This window comes from Apis cerana, linkage group LG1 (genome assembly GCF_029169275.1).
Source record: "Apis cerana isolate GH-2021 linkage group LG1, AcerK_1.0, whole genome shotgun sequence".
NCBI classification, from domain to species: Eukaryota; Metazoa; Arthropoda; class Insecta; order Hymenoptera; family Apidae; genus Apis; species Apis cerana.
This window is the reverse complement of record NC_083852.1, coordinates 23,929,842-23,946,230: the sequence shown is the minus strand read 5'-3', so window position 1 is coordinate 23,946,230 and position 16,389 is coordinate 23,929,842. Positions and strand designations below refer to the sequence as shown.

The 16,389-nt window shown below is 42.2% G+C and overlaps 1 protein-coding gene across 50 annotated transcripts in view; it reads left to right on the top strand.

Moving 5' to 3' along the window:
• The window catches only part of LOC108002081 (bromodomain adjacent to zinc finger domain protein 2B), a 136,191-nt gene that overhangs the window by 92,781 nt on the left and 27,021 nt on the right, over nucleotides 1–16,389 (top strand). The window lies entirely within an intron of this gene.

The following is a 16,389-nucleotide window of genomic DNA, read 5'->3' as shown; positions in this document are numbered from 1 at the left end:
AATTGGTGGATAATTAAAATTACCAGCCTTGCTCAATTTTTTTCTAATTATCACGGTTAAGGATCCGAAAGTCGGGTCGTTATTATTCATTTCCATTATTATGGACACGTTTTTTTGTTAGATGAAACGAGATGAGACACGAGAAGGAACTTTTAAAAAGTTCCTCGACTCAACGATCCTGCAAGACTGCTGACGAATAAGACGGAGGGGATAGAATCACCGCGATTAATAACACCGCGATCGATATGTTCAAAGGCGTTGGATATCGAACGAGATTATCGACGTAATCTCTTTTGCCCGTAGCTTCGAGCTTCATTAATCAAGCTGTTTGCACCGACGCGAAATAACGCGGGGAGGATGCATAATAATAAATTATCTTTCTGGTGTCGATTCATCGTTGTCCATAAATATAATAAATACGATATATATATATATATTTGATTTTCATAACAATCCGTATTAATTATGAAATCGAAGATATCGATGAAATTTTTACTTTGAATAATAAATTTATGAATGACTCGTTTTAATTTCAGTTCTCTGACCTGTATTACATTAAGAGTATACGAAAGCGTATGTGTGTTACAAGTTCAAGGTCGAGGTCTCGAGTACTTTGCTCATTTTAAAGAGCGACTCTCGCTATTTTTTTTTTTTTTTTTAAAGCTCATCGAACCATTAAACACAAGATATGATCAATCTTGAAATTTTTCTTTCTCCTATAATCATTCAAAAGTGAGATTTTCGGTCAAGTTCATTTAGGATAAAAATTGAGGATGTGAAAAATCGAAAAAATCGTGTCATATGTCGGTGATTTTTTTTCCAGGATCAAGTGAATCGAAAATATTTCGTGGATTGAAAATAGCAGGGATTCCTGATATCGATACTTTCTATATTGCCCGATTCGACTCGATTTCTTCTCGACTTGAAAATCAGGATTCCAACATTCTCAGAATCCCAACTTTTCAGAATCTAATTTTTTTTTCTTTTTTTTTTTAAATTAAGAAAAATTCTCATGAATATCTTCGAAGGGGAGATCGCAGTAACAGAAAGGACTGAAACTCCCACGATGGCCTTACTGGGGGTTATTGATATCTTTGAACACATTCGGTACCATACATTCTTAATAAAAACAAGTTTGAGAGTAAAATCTTGGAGAATTACTCTTGAGAATGTTTTTCGAAGATAGACGTTGGTTTGATTGTTCTAGGGTAACTTTCATTCTCAAAAATAATTCTCGAGAGCAATCGTTCGAATTGGATTGATCTATATCGTTCGTCTTAATCTAGTTTTAATATTTATTTTCACACATAATACTCCCGTTTCGTTTTACATCGATAATAAAATATCGATGTTTCTCATTCTAACTTGAAATATCCAAACATGCTCGCACAACCGATAAAATCTCAAACTATTTTGGCCAAGAGAGCGATATACACAGCTCCCGTTACACTGTAACAGTAATAAAAGCGAACGTATTACGATGTATCCACGAGTTTCTTCCACCTTTCCACCGAGCAGAACGCAACTACGGCGTACTACGGTAGAATTTCCACAGACGTTGTATATTCCTCCAAGTTTTAGACCTTGAACAAGCATCAAGACCATTCAACTCTTCTCTTTCCCTCCAGGTTTTAGTATCGTGCATACCACATTGAGCGAACGGATATTCCTCCGGCTGGCTTGTTCTTTCACCCGGCCTCTCTCTCGTTTCCGTTCATGCTTGCCCAAGACCTCTTCTAACGCTATTCTCCCTCTCTCTTTCTCTCCCAAAGAAGCCGAACCCAGCGTATTTTATATAGGTACAGCCTGTTACGAAAATCTTCGTTCACTCTAAATGAGGATCACGACTTGTAAAATTGAGGTAAAAATTGTCATTGTACATACGAAATTTCCGCGCGTACGGAGAAATTTCTTCTTAGTGGTATTCGATCATTTTCAAACGAGTGAAATCGAAATCCTTTTTTAACGACGCGAATTATTTTTATCTAAAGAAAAAAATTGTATTCGAAATACGATCGCGCTCTAGGAATTGGAGAAAAATTTGATTAAAAGTTAGGATTTTCAAGCAGAGCGAGGTGGATTTGTGGTTAAGAAGAGCGTATATAAAGACTTTTGCGCTTGACTGTATAAGTATGTGTATATACCGTACGTATATATAACGCGTTCTTGAGGAAGGAGAGGCCTGTTCGGCCACTTACTTTAATTAGCACTACTTGCACGCTTGCAATCGAGCCCTTCTCCTCTCTTCTCGGCGAGGCGGTTAGCCTTTTCTCATCGGCGATTCGAGGATACTTGTCACGTTGTTCTCGTTTCTCGCGAACCGCGTCGAAAGAAGACACGGCCTCGCGGCTTCGACATTATCCAAGTATCAAGCCGTATTTTAATTCGAGTGTATTTACCTTTAAACGATTTCACACGACGACCTCGCCCCGATAAGGTCTCGGATCTTCTCCGTTCCTATTAACTGATTAAAGCCGTCCGTCCTATCCTATCCATCCATCTTTTCAACGTCTCCTTCCTTCGAATGGAAAGTTTCGAACGGCAATCTACACTTTCCAATAATACACTCTTATCCTCGGATACCCCTTTAGACTCGGCTGACATCAAATATCCTTTATTCGCGATTTTTTCCTCCGGTCTACATTTATGGAAAAATCATGGCGCGTCTTGAACAAGGGCAAGAAGAAGCTCCCCGGAGCGGAAATGGTTGAGCGTTCCTAGTGGCCGGGAACGGAATGGGGCGTCGCGACTTTTCGCACGGTGGCAATCAATACCCATTGCTCCGCGTTTTCTTCCACGCTCCGATTCCCTCGAATCGATCCGTCGAATCGGTCGATGTTGGCGCATCCACCGCATAACGTTTATACACGTTAATTATCGGCTCGTGATTCGAATCGAAACTCGCGATACCGTTACTAACTCGTGATACCCGTCCAACATCGTTCCTCGGACCGGACGTTAATCATAGATCCCATCGTTAATGGCCAGCCTCTCCTCGAGATCTCTTTCGAGAGAGGCCTCTCTCTCTCCCTTCCTTCCTCCCCTCCCTCTCCTTTCGTTTCGAGTACCGGTTAACCCGATCTCTTCTTCTCCAATTAGCGGCCCCCTTGAAAAACACGGACTCGAATATTTCCGGGTATCGGGAAGAAATCGTGGAACAAAGAGGCGGGAAGAGCCGAACGATGGGTCCTTCTCCATCTTCCCCGACCGTTCCATTCGATGGGATTTCGTTTATTTCGTTGCTTCACCTCCGCGATCCGACCGGTATATACGCGTTTCCCGGACCTTCTCTCGCATCCCTGTGTGTTGTCGGTCGCGCGTCTTCTCTCTCCCTCTCTCCGTTTGCTCCTGTCTTTTCAAGCAAAGCCTCTCTCCGGAGCCTTCCTCTCCCTTCCTCTCCCTCTCGTGGCCGGCTCTACCATCTCGTTCCATCAACTTCCATATCGTATCCCCCTGTCCCGCTTTCTTTCTCCGTCTCCCTTTCTCTCGCTCTCTCTTTCTCTCTCTCTCGCTTCGAACGAGCGTCGGTTAGATTCGTGGGGGCTTTGGGGACGCAAGAACGGACCGACGGTCGGTCGGACAGACGCGACGAGCGCTTCGCTCTCCTTCTCTTTCTCTCTCCCACGATCCTCATCCCCCTATATTTTTCTCTTTCTCTCGCCTCCTCGTGGCTCGATCTACCACTCTCTCTTCCTCTCTCTCCCTCGCACTCCGCCGGTTCTCTCTGTATATTTATTGATTGCCACCTCACCTCGCCTACCATGGCCTCGGTCTGCGGCAGTTTCCCCTCCCTTCTTCACCAATCCCTCGTTTCCCTCGTCCCAGGCTCGTTCTGCAGCAAGCACCAGCATCGCGCGCTCTGCTACGAGGCGAGAGAGAGAGAGAGAATATCTTCTCTCCCGTTACGTTCTCTTTCTTTCTCTCCGATCTCGTTACTCCCTTTCCTTCTCCCGTCCACACGACCGCCTCCGTCTCTCCCTCTTTCTCTTTCGCTCTGGAAGCCCCGTCTTCCTCCGCTCTTTCCTCGTCCTCCCATCCTCTCACGGTTTTCTAGCATCCTCGCCCAGCTCTCTCTCTCTCCCTCTCTCTCTCGGTCCTAAGCTATCCGACCGAGCTTCGTCCCTACTACTACTAGTACTACTCTCTCTCTCTCTCTCGCTCGCTTTTACCTCCTACGCTCGATACAAACTCGTTGGACGCCGCGGAGTTTTCGTTTGAACTTACCCTCCGGGGGTACGCGCCGTGCCCAACACCGCTGGATCGCGTACTCCCATCCAACCCCCTCCCTTCCCAACCTCCGCTTCGTCTTTCGTTCGTCAGTCTTGCGCGCCCTCCTCGCTGCTCGTTCCTTTCCTTTTTTTCACTTTTCGTATTTTTCTTTCTTTTTTTTTTTCTCGCACGACAATTAATCGATTAACCTTGGAGAAGGATGGGATAGGATTTCCCTTTTCTCTGAAAATTGCGAAGGATGTAAATATGTTCGAGAGCAAGGTTTTTTTTTTTTCGTAAATAGATTATCGCGTGATTAATGTCTGTTGCAGAATTTTAAATTTAAATGGGTGTAATTATTTGATGAATCGAATCGAATTACGTTACGTTCTCTTTCAAAGTTTTATAATTTGATATGAGGATATTAGGCGATAATCAGGATGGATTATACACGGTTGAAGTTTTTGTATTTTTCTTCAATTTTATGTATTAATTTTAAATTCTTCGTTCCAAGGGTTGCGATAGTTTTAGAAAGAAAGTGGATCGTTATGGTTTGTAAAATACTTGATAATAAAGATCCTGTTTATCACGTATATCAAGTTTTCCTCTGCGCGAAACAGAGAGATAACAGAGAATAATAGTGTATGTATGTATATATGTATATATGTGAAAATATATATATATGTGTGTGTGTGTGTGTGAAGATCTTCAGGAACGCGAAGTTGGTATATATACGTACACGCTATGCTTCACTCTTAAAATATATAACGGGGAAAACAAATATGCTCAAGTAACTCCAAAACAAACGTTCCTTCCCTTTCGAATCTTACAAATTGGAGCAAAGTTAACGCTCCAATTGCTTTACATATTCCCTGCCGTAAAGATGGCAAAGAACCTTATTGATAATCGAGAAAAGTCTGATGTAAATAATTCTATCGAATTGCTGAAATGTTTATTTATAACAATATTATTCGATTTTATAGATTTGGTGGAAAAACGATAAGCGAAATGAGCGAAGTAAAAAGAACGGTCGATATACGCGACGTATTTGTGTATTTTACGGGAAATTTTTTAAATGTAAAAATTTACAGAATATGTATATATATATAACATATAATACGCAAAGGAAAACAAAAATATTCAAATTTAAATATACGCATCGTGATATTTATAGAACGAAACAAATCTTTGTTTAATACTTTCGTTACCACGTGTTACACGCACGTAACACATCACATGGTGAACATTGTTTTTCATGAAATTTATTCATATTCCATGAAAACAATCACGCACAAGAGAGAATAACTAAATTTACTCGTTACGCTTTTTTCATTTATAAAATTAATCAAAGTGTTTTTCATTCATCTTTTCCGAGAATTTTTAGAATTATTACAATTATTACCGGACTCCAATTTATATTGCAAAAATGAATCACGCAAACGATAATAATAGTATTAACCTCTTCAAAAATTCTCACGTAACATACACTCGCTCCAGTAATGAAGCTCCCGATCATCGACGCGCAATCCTGTCGACAAACTCTTTCGACCAAAAAAACCATCCCCCTCGAAAGAGAAGAAGAAGAAGAAAAAAAAAGAAACGAGAGATACATACATACACACGGAGGGAAGCGCTCCTTCCAAGTCGTTCTCGTTTATAACCGCGGTCCCTCAGGCTGACCCTCCCGCGTAGCGCGTCGCGTTTCTATTTCGCGCGAGCGACGCGTGAGACGTTCGTTCGTTCGCTCGCTCGCTCGTTCGTTCCCTCGGCTTTCGTTTCAACCATCCTCCCCTCGCATCGACGCGATCCGTATGATACCGTCATTACGCGGCGTGACGGAACGCGTGCGCGCTAGATTTTCCAAGAAGCTCGTCGGATGAAATCCTGTTAGGAAACGGGAGCGAGACGAGGAGTCGCGGCGGGGTCGGGGGGGGAAAGAAATAGGTTCTTTTCGCTCGACGCCCTCCCAACTCCCCCTGCGTTTCCCAACCCTCGTCGTCGGTTTCTAATTTCACTGCACTCCCTGATACAACCCGCTTTTATCTCCCCGCGATCGATGCGATGCGATGCGATGCAAACTCGCGCTGCGATGCGAGTTCTCGTTTCACGACCGTCTGAATCTCTTTCCATCCAGTTCCTCTCCTTTTCGCTTCTCTCTTTCTTCCTTTCTCCCCTTCCCCTTCCCCCTTCCTTTTTTTCCTTGCGCCTCCGCGACGACGAGAAGAGGACCCCGACGGTCGTTAGACGGTTGAAGAATATCGAGTTCGAGGAAGCGGACGAGACAACGGTTGGAAACAGCCGTTGCTCTCGGTGATCGTGGGAGGGAAAGAAGCGTGAATGTTTTTATTTTCGCCGAGTTCGCGGGAATCGAGATTTTTTTTTTGAAACGAGGAGAAGACTTTTTGTCATTTCGCGAGTATTTTCGAAAGCTGGTGTGTCGCTATTTTAAACGGACGGCGACGAATTGGAATCCCTTTCAAATTTGAGAAATCGAGAAAGTTCGAAATCTTGCGATTCGATGTTTCCAGCAATTTTTAATCCCCTCAATCGTCCCGCACGCGATCAAAAAAGTGGGGTCGCGCGAATTCCAATTGGAGGTCCAATAATTCGAGATTCCAGGAGGACGACGCGCAACCGAAAGCTGGTTAAAACCGCGTGGGCGCTGGCTCGAGCGTCGTGACATTTGGCTAGCGTTCGCCTAGGGACACTCGCGCTCGGACCTTACGTGTGGGAACGCCGTTTGAGTGGCTTTCGTCCCACGCATGGCCGTCGTTTTCGTGCGAATAACTGCCTGCCATTCTCTCTCTCTCTCTCTCCCTCTCTGCTCCTCCCCCTCTGTCTTCCTTCCAACTCTCGAACAACAATCCACTCGTTTGACATTTTTTCGACGACTTTTTTCTTTTTTTTCTCTTTTCTTTCACATGGAAAATCATCCGATCTGAGGATACACGATAAGAAGTTTTATGAAACGATGGAGAAACAAGGAATATTATTTTATTCATCGATGTTACGTGATCTTATCCATAGACACGATTACTTTTGATTAATACGAATATACGATGTATCTATATATTTGTCAAATCCAATATTTTTTCGGCAGAACATCGATACTCGTCTAAAAATCCGATATTTGTTGCCAAATTTTTTTTTTGGTTACACTTTTCACCATCAAGAATACTTTCCAAGTAAATTTCTCTCTCTAAAAGTTAGATAAAATTTTATTTATTTATTTATTTATTTATTTACTTATTTATTATCTGACTCGAAACCGAGAACTGAATATTTTTCAGTTGGAAAATTCTCATTGGAATATAATGCGATAAATACAATTTCTTTATTTTATCGAAATCAATCAATCAGATTCGCATTTTTTCCCAGAGATTTTTTTTCATCATTATCAAAAATAGCAAATAAGAGAGATGAGCCAATAACGACCCAATGTCGAATTTTTTTCACGCTCGTTTTTTTAATATCTGCGCGTCCCCGCATATTATTTCACCAGCCATAACTCCGCTTCCCCTGCGCGGCCCCTCGTTTTCCAAATTTCAACCCTTCCCAACTTTCACTCTCGTCTCATTTTCATTCTCTCGATTCCTCTTGCTTTCGACTGGCCTCGTTACCTCCATCAAGCCCTACCGATTTTCTCCCCTTCCTCTACCATCCCCTTACATTTTCTCCACCCTTCTCCTCCAAGAATTTTTCACCCTCCTCCACCCATGCGAAACAACCTTCTTTCCTTCCTTCCTTCCTTCCTTCCTTCCTTCCTTCCTCCATCCCTTGGCGCGCAACGTGTGCAGCTTGATAAATGCGTTCCTCGTGCCTCGAATCCGATACAGACACACCTCTCCCGAAAGATAAGATAGAGCAAAAAGATATTTGGCGCGATAATAAAGGGGTTGGAGGGAGGGAAGAGTGGGCTCGAATCGATCGCGAGGATCGCGGGCAGTGAGAAAAATATCAATTCGAATCTCTCTCGGTAGCCGCAGCCCTTTTAAACATTCAATTCATTGAATTATGGAGCAATCCGGTGGAAGTTTCTTTGGCGGAGGGCAGATTAGAGCGAGCAGCGGGCCTCGAATATACGCTGCATTATGCAACACTTACACTTTGAAAATGCAACGCTCTCCAAGCTTTCGACTCTCTTGTCCATAAGTAGCCGCGTGAAAGATTGATGCGCGATGCAAATTATTATTATCGAACGGTGCGCCGTTGGAATCATCATTGGAACAAGTGAGATAATGGAGAGATTGGTGAAATAACACATTTCTCGAGATGCGTTTATTACGCATTTATTAAAATTTAAATCTAGAAATTGGAATAAAGATACGAAATATTCAAATTTATAAATATACTGAATATATATATTTAAATACATGATTTTTTTCATTTATACGCGTTTCTGGAGAAATTTGAAATAAGGACGAGAGGAATAATGAAAAGGGATTGCGAATCATTCTGGCGAAGATTGGCGGATTTTGGGAACGAAGGGACGAGAATTGGCACGGATAAACGTTTCGGTGTGGTTGGTATGATGCGCTTGTCTCTTTTGTTTGGTTTGTTTGGTGGATTTATAGTTGGCGGAATATATTTGGGCGGAGAATTACGTTGTTGTTTGATTTCGTTCATTTCTGGTGTTCTTTTCGGTGGAGCCCTGTATCTCATTAATTATGATATTTTGCGATATCCCCGGTGTTTGATGGAGGCACGTTTAATGGAAACGCGGCATCACGGTAATTATTGCAATTTACATTCGCAAGACTTGATACGAAATTACGCGCGCTGTTATACGGGATCGGAAAATCGAATTTAAACGTTCCCCAATCCTCCCCCTTCACTCGTGAATTGCGAATCGAGAACGAAGGATCAAATAGTGGTGGAATAATGCGTCGATCTACACCATAGACATTTTTTCGCTCCGAAATTCTATCCAAATCAAAATTTTTGAAATTTTCACCATCGATAAACTTTCCTTATAATCGTTATAATAACGGTATACAAACATTGGAACACTTACATCCTCGATGAAACGAAAACGCAAATCGAATTAAAATTCAAATCCCTCCAAAAAGGGATTAACGCGTAGAGAATGGAGGACACGAAGGAAACACGTGTTTACCGAAACGGTTAATAATCAACGTAATCGGCAGCCACCACCCCACACCTCCCGAAATCCACAATTACCAACGACCACCAACCCTTTATCACATCGTCAAGCTTATCCTATATTTCTAACCAACTTACTCGACGTCTTGGCTCGATTATGTTTAAAGAAGGGAGCTCGTGACTTCGTTAACGAGAAATTAATTAGCGCGAAGCCAGGTTTAGACATCGATCTCTCCCCCTCCCTTCCTCCCTCAACTCGATATCCGTCCCTAACGATGAACGATATGATTTCGTGTTCGCTCTAGAAATACGATAGAAAAGCAAAAACTGAGAGAGAAAAAACGGCGAGGGGAGGAAAGCGAAAAACTTGGACTCGGGTGGAAACTCTCGGTTGTCAACCGGTTACGCGTCGAGAGGAGGCACTTCCTCTTTATTCCGTCCCTATGCACCCCCATCCGCCGCTTTCCTCTCCGCTTTGGCCGTCGCGTAAACGAAATTAAAGCGATTTGGAGGCGAGCCAGCCATCGCGGCGACGCTCGCGCGCGCCACCCCTCTCGGCATTCCGATCCCTCCTCGATCGATCCTCTTCCTCGAGGGACACAGGATATATACACGTATATACGTATGTATGTATATATACGTGGCGAGGCTGGATCGCGATTGGACGGTTATAAGCGGAAACGAGGCGATGTTAAGGTGTAAAACCTGGAGGAAAGAAGGAGGGGAGGGGAGGGAGAGGCGAGCGGAGGAGAGGCGTAGATTGGATATTCGCGTTTGTCGACTCGAGGTCCGGTATAATCGCGATTGTATAGAGGGGAAATGATGCGAGAAAGATTTTGTGATTTTAATTATGGGGAGGGGCATGTGGGAGCGGTTGTGACTTTGTGAAAGTTGCTGTTAGATATATATATATATATATTTATTTATAAGTATTGGGAAATATTAAGAAATAAACTTTACCACTAATTTATTTATGTCATCTCTGGGATGAATGGATTAGAACTGTATAATATACAGTTTTCGGGAAATAATATAAGGAGATCGCGATCCATAAGCGATGCTTGCATGAAAGTCAGTTGCTTTAATAACTCTGTCGCAAAAGATATCGAAATAATAACGTGTATTTATTACAAAAAGATATTTTTAAAAAAATTCCAAAGATGCAACGAGAGGAGGAAGAAAAGAAAGAAAATTAAGAAACCATATAAAATCGAGCAAAAATGACTTTTCCATGAACGTTCGTTGCTCGTAACAATAACGCGATGACGCTTCCGAGGAGAAAGGGGTCAGGGCAGGGCTTTTAGGCGAGGGGGTGAAACTCGGGATTGAAAAAAAAAAAAAGAAGAAGAAGTCGGGGCGCGTATATATATTTCGCTCCTTCGTCGAAACTCTCTCGTGATTACGCGAGTTTTATTTGTATCTCGCAGGCGAACACGTTGAATGAATATAGCGCCGCGTTAAATCTCGGATCTTTCATTCCGTCGCCTTTCCAGCCCGTAAGATTCGCGTCGTTCCGTGCCACGCCGTTGGTCCGAGCTATTTTCTTCTCGGCACGTTCCTCTCGCCGAGAATGCAGCAGCGAACAAGAGGAGGAGGAGAGAAACAAAAAAAGAAGAAGAAGAAGAAGAAGAAAGGAGGGAAAGAAAAATAAAAGATCTGGTCCGTATATTCTGTACCCTTAAAATAGCAGAGCGTAGCAGTTACGTTGCGTTACCCTGTTCCGCGATAATCTTCTTCTCTATTTCTTCGTATTTTATGTATGCTCTTGTTATTATTTCTTCTTTCTTTGCTTCTCGAAATTTGGTCAAATTACGTTCACACGCACGGGGGTATAAAAACGAATGATACACGAATATCACGGACAGTATAGAGTAAGTAAGAGTAAGTAAGTAAGAGAGAAGTGGAAGCGAGGATATTGAGAAATATCCTTGTATCGAATTTTCAAATCTTCAAATCTATATTAAAATATTCCCAGCTCCTATGATTTCAGTCTCTCTCCCAGTTTCCACCTCACGCAGAATCATCGATTAGCTGCTATAGTTAATGTCACGTTCGCGAGCGTATCCAGGCTTTCGCCCACACCTCGAAAACCAGCACACCTCTACTCGATATATATATATATATCAAAGCATGGTAAACAGCGTAAACGACACGATACCTTATTAACCCTTATTCCACTCGAGAAATTAAAGCGAAACTCAAATTCTTCCTCTTCTTCCATCCCGATAACGCGCGTTAGAAGAATAATACGTTATCCGCGTGTGGATAAACTCCACCCCGTATCTACAACCCCCTGTTCCGCTTATCGTCACTTCTAATACGCGGAATACGAGCCAACTTGGACCTCCCTTCATCGACGGGCGCGCGCAACGAACGACAAATCTCTGGGCTCGATGCGGAATCAGCGAACGAGCAGGCCGATAAGAGAAACTAAACAAGATAGGATAGGCGAGAGGAGAGGAGAGGATCGTAGAGGAGAAGCGTTTCGAAGCGGGTGGAGTGTGTGTGTGTGTGTGTTCGGTCCGTGAGCCGGGAAAATGGCCGTGTTATTAAATCGATCGCCGCTCTCTGGCCAGTGGGGGTTGGAGCTAGGCCAGGGGGTTCCAAGAGGGAGAGAAACGTATATAGAACCGACGGTGGCACGGGGATGATGAGAACGCGATGGAAAGGGGCCGCTCTGGAATTACGGATGGCTTCGCCTTCGTTCGCGGCAAATCGGTGACTTCTCCCCTTTTTCTTATTTATCGAGTGTAATTATTGCGAGAGGAGGGAGAATGCGACCGTTTTTTCTTTTGATTACGATAAAGAATGGACAAAGTTGTAACGTATTGGTTTTATTTAATGAGCTTTTTGATATTTTTAAGATCAATGGTCGTCGTTGTGCCGGCCTTCGAAGGAAACGAAGTTGAACTGTTCCTTTTATCTCAAAGTGATATCTTTCTAAATCTATTCGCATAAAAATAAAGAAATTGAATTAAAGTTTCGAAAGCTCGTGGTGAAAAAGAGGAGAGATAAATCGCAGTCGATACGTTTTTTTTTTAACGTCGCCGTAAAATCAGACGAATCTGTCTTGGAATAAATATCAACGCATCCACGATTCACACATCGGCAATAACCGATCGCATTCTCTATCCGGACGTTTATTGCACGATTTTAACGATTTTAACGGGCGGAGAGTTTTCGACGTGGACATCGATTAACGGAAAAACAATGCGCCACCCTTTCCCTCGAGGGTGGAGGCCCTTTATTAACGTGCAATGGAAAAACAGGAAATTAGCGACGCGCCTGTGACTCGTAGCTTCCAGCCAGATCCAGAGGATGATGACGTTCGGATCCGTCGATGACCATATCCTATTTCCTCCCCCTTTCGATCGTTCTCTTATTTCGCCTCGGCGTGGATGACTCAGTCTCGAATCGTTCCACGAATTGTTGCGTGCCCTCTTTTTTTCTTTATTATTACACTTTCGAACGAGCTTCGTTGGAATTTTTTTCTTGCTTTTCGATTAGATATTTTTCGATTTATTATATCTTTCCTTATCAATTTCGAAGATTTGATGCTAGCAGTTTTGAGAGCAGTTTTGATATATATATATGCTATATAGAGGGTATTTGCTTGTTCGATTATATCTATCAACAACGTGGTTTTTCTTTTGTTTTTTTCTTTCTGAAAGAGAATCGTTCGAATTTTAAACTCGAGGGTATGCTCAAACCGTCACATACTATTTCCACCCTCGTTCCGGATAAATAATCCCCAACCAGCTGGCCATCTCTCACTCAAAAGCTTAATCACAAATCGATAAACGTGACGCATCGCGTACTCGACCGCTCCACCCTTGTTCAGAAACGACGGATCTTGTTGAATTTTCGAGAACGCGCAGAGGTTACAATTCTCGGTATAATCTCGATTCAAATTCGTCGGTTAATGGACATCGATTATCCCCCTCATCATTTTCTCTTGAAACAATATTTCGAAACGTTATTTCCCCTCAAGTAGTTTCATTCTCATCGCTTTGTTTCGTTCAATTCTCCTTCGATCCCGGTTTCGATCTAATTCGATTCCCTTTCAGAATGATTAATCGCCTCATTTATCACTCCGTGTATCAGAGAAACGAGGAATATTCGTTCAAATTGTCCCATGTATAAACAAGATTACATTTAATTCCTCTTCGTTACGCGAATCCACGTATGGAATCCCTGATTCATCGGTTAAACGCCGTTGAAAAGAAATGGTTGAAAAATCTTCAATTATATTCATTTTTCCTTTTCTTTTTTCTTTGCTTAATTAACGATCATCGGGAGAATCGCAAGGAAATTCGAATACGAATAACGATTGAACGAGATGTTGATTTGATGGCGTTCCTTTAATCGAGAATCGTTACGGAAGTTGGCGCGATGGCGAACGAGTAGCACCGAAAATGGCGGACTTAATGTGGCTTGTCTCTCTCTCTCTCTCTCTCTCTCTCTCCATCTCGCGCGCTGCTCGCTCGGTTACTCGAATAATGGATTGCCATTAAAGCATCCACGTTAAAGAGGAAAGCACGAAATAGCTCGTTCACCGTCGCTAGCTCATTAGGGAAGGGAAGAAATTTGTGTGCTCGTGTTGAAAATCGAACCGTGTGAAAAATGTTTTATTTCCATTCGTGTGTGAGTGAGAGAGAGAGACAGAGAGGAAGAGGATAGATTCAAATAAATCGGAAATAAATTATTTATAATTAGTAGGAAATGATACGTATACGCTGCATCACTTATTAAATCATTGATCGGACGAAGATATAAAATCTTAAGTAATTATTGAAACGTGCGATTATAAGGTATGCGGTTAAGAATGTTAATAATTCGAAACCGTGTCAACTCGTAACCGTAATAGGATAAATATTGAAAATACGCCCATAACTTCTCGAAATTATATTTCATTCGACCAACTCCTGACTCTTTGTCCACCTCCTCCTCCTCCTCGAAACATCCAGCACCAAAGAAATTCTTCCTCTCCCGATAATAAAAAAAGAACGAACGTTAACGTCTCGCCAATTAAATCGTCCCGGCTGTGGCCCTGCCACAATTAGCACTATCAAAAACGAATTATAACTATCGAGCCGAGTAATAATTAAAAACGTATCGTGGTACGCGTGGTAACAGGAAGCGAGGAATAAATTGCTGCGTTGCCACCCTGCCAACTCGTTACTCGATGATATCGTGTTCGAGAAAAAGAACTGAACACCGCATCGGCCGATACTCTTCCTCTTTCACGAACTTTCTTGTTAACGATTCTCTAATCGGATGTTGCGATTAACCATCATCGTCGCGGATATCCTCGACTCGGTCGAATCATCTTTAAATCTCCCTTTATTCTCGCCTCGAATAATGGCATATCGCTCTCTCAACAGCCGTCTCGTCGATCCTACCTCCTCCCCCCCCGAACGGAAGAATCGGCGTATAATTTTTCAACTCGAATCATTCGAGAGATACCAAGATAACCTTGATCCGCGCGTGTCGCTCGGAAGAAGAAGAAAGTTCGAGTCGATCCAAGTTTTCGACGTTTCGCAAGTTGAAGTAACGAGGAGCTCGTGTCGTTGTTAGATCGTTGATTAGACGTTCGATCTGTTGGCTGTAAACGATACAATCTAAAAATATTGTATCGAAAAATGGGTGGAAATGGGAGGAAGGAGGGAGGGAGGGAGGATATTTTTACCAAGCACGTGGCTCCACCGATGTTGGTACAATTTATTGTTACAAACGCTGCGGCAAATGTACCGTTGATTTTCTACGAGTACGGTGGCCTTGAGCAAGGCCGTGGCATTGAAATCCAAGCGCCGCTTTAATTTATACCGGTCGTTGAACCCTCGCCTGGCTTACACGACTACTTCACCGACTGGAGCAACTGCATAATGTTCTCTAGATGTATATATATATATATATATATATACATACACACATATATGAATACGTGCATATCGTATACACGTGGTAATGGTTGCGATGCATTATATATAGCGAGAGATTGAAATTTTATCAGGGAATTTCGTCTCTTTTCAGCTTCTCCTTCCCTTATGATTCGTTTCGTTTGTGTTTCGTTCGATAAAAGAAATATCTTCTTCTTTCTTTCTCGAGCTAAAGAGATAAGTTCATTTCTTTAAATCATTTCGATCGACTAACTCGTTGGATCGAATTTATTCCTTCCTTTCGTCCTTCTCCTCTCTCGTTCCAATTTCTCCTCGCGCTTTTTCTTGCGTACATCCATTTTTCCCCTTTCCTTTTTTTTTTTAATTTTTTTTTTTCACCGTTCCAAGTTTTCCGCGTCCATTAACGGGCTCGCGTAACGAGGGCGAAATACCCGGTCGACTGGCTAATTATCTCTTCGTTTCCCGAATTTACAAATATTTTTCGTGAACGCCGTATGCGCCGGTGTTCCTGGTGCCGAATTATCGTTATTACACCGGTTATATTTAATTCCGGGAGGTAAATCAATTGCGTATGACGCTCGCGGATAATTGGTTAATTAACTCGAATTGGCGACGGTTTTGTGTGTGTGCGTGTTCACGAAAATCGTGTACACGCGAATCACAGGCCGGTAATGTTCGCTACGAAGGACGATGGGTAACAGAAATTCGAAGATTCTTTCGTTTTGTCTCATTGTTTTTTGATTAAAGATCTGGATAAATATTTGGAATTTGGTAATTACTTTGATGTAAGGGGAGAAGGATAGAACTGAAATTTGAAATGTGTCGATAATAATGAATTTCTATCGTAATTATTATGGTGATTATTGGAATGATAGAGATCGAAGATCACGGGGAGGATAATACTCGTGAGATTAAAACCTGTTCCTGTTTGATGTGGAGGATGTAGAAGCAGGATTTATTCGAAGTATATACATACATATGTATATATCGCAATGAATATGTTATTTCAGTAAATGTATACACTTGACCGGTCAATATATGCACATTTAATTGTCGAATGAATAAATACAGTTACTAGAAATAGCAAGTATATTTTTATATTTAATCTTTAGCCAAAGGCGAGATGCAAGATGCGTATTAACCGATATAGATTTTGTGTCAACACTCGTATCGATGT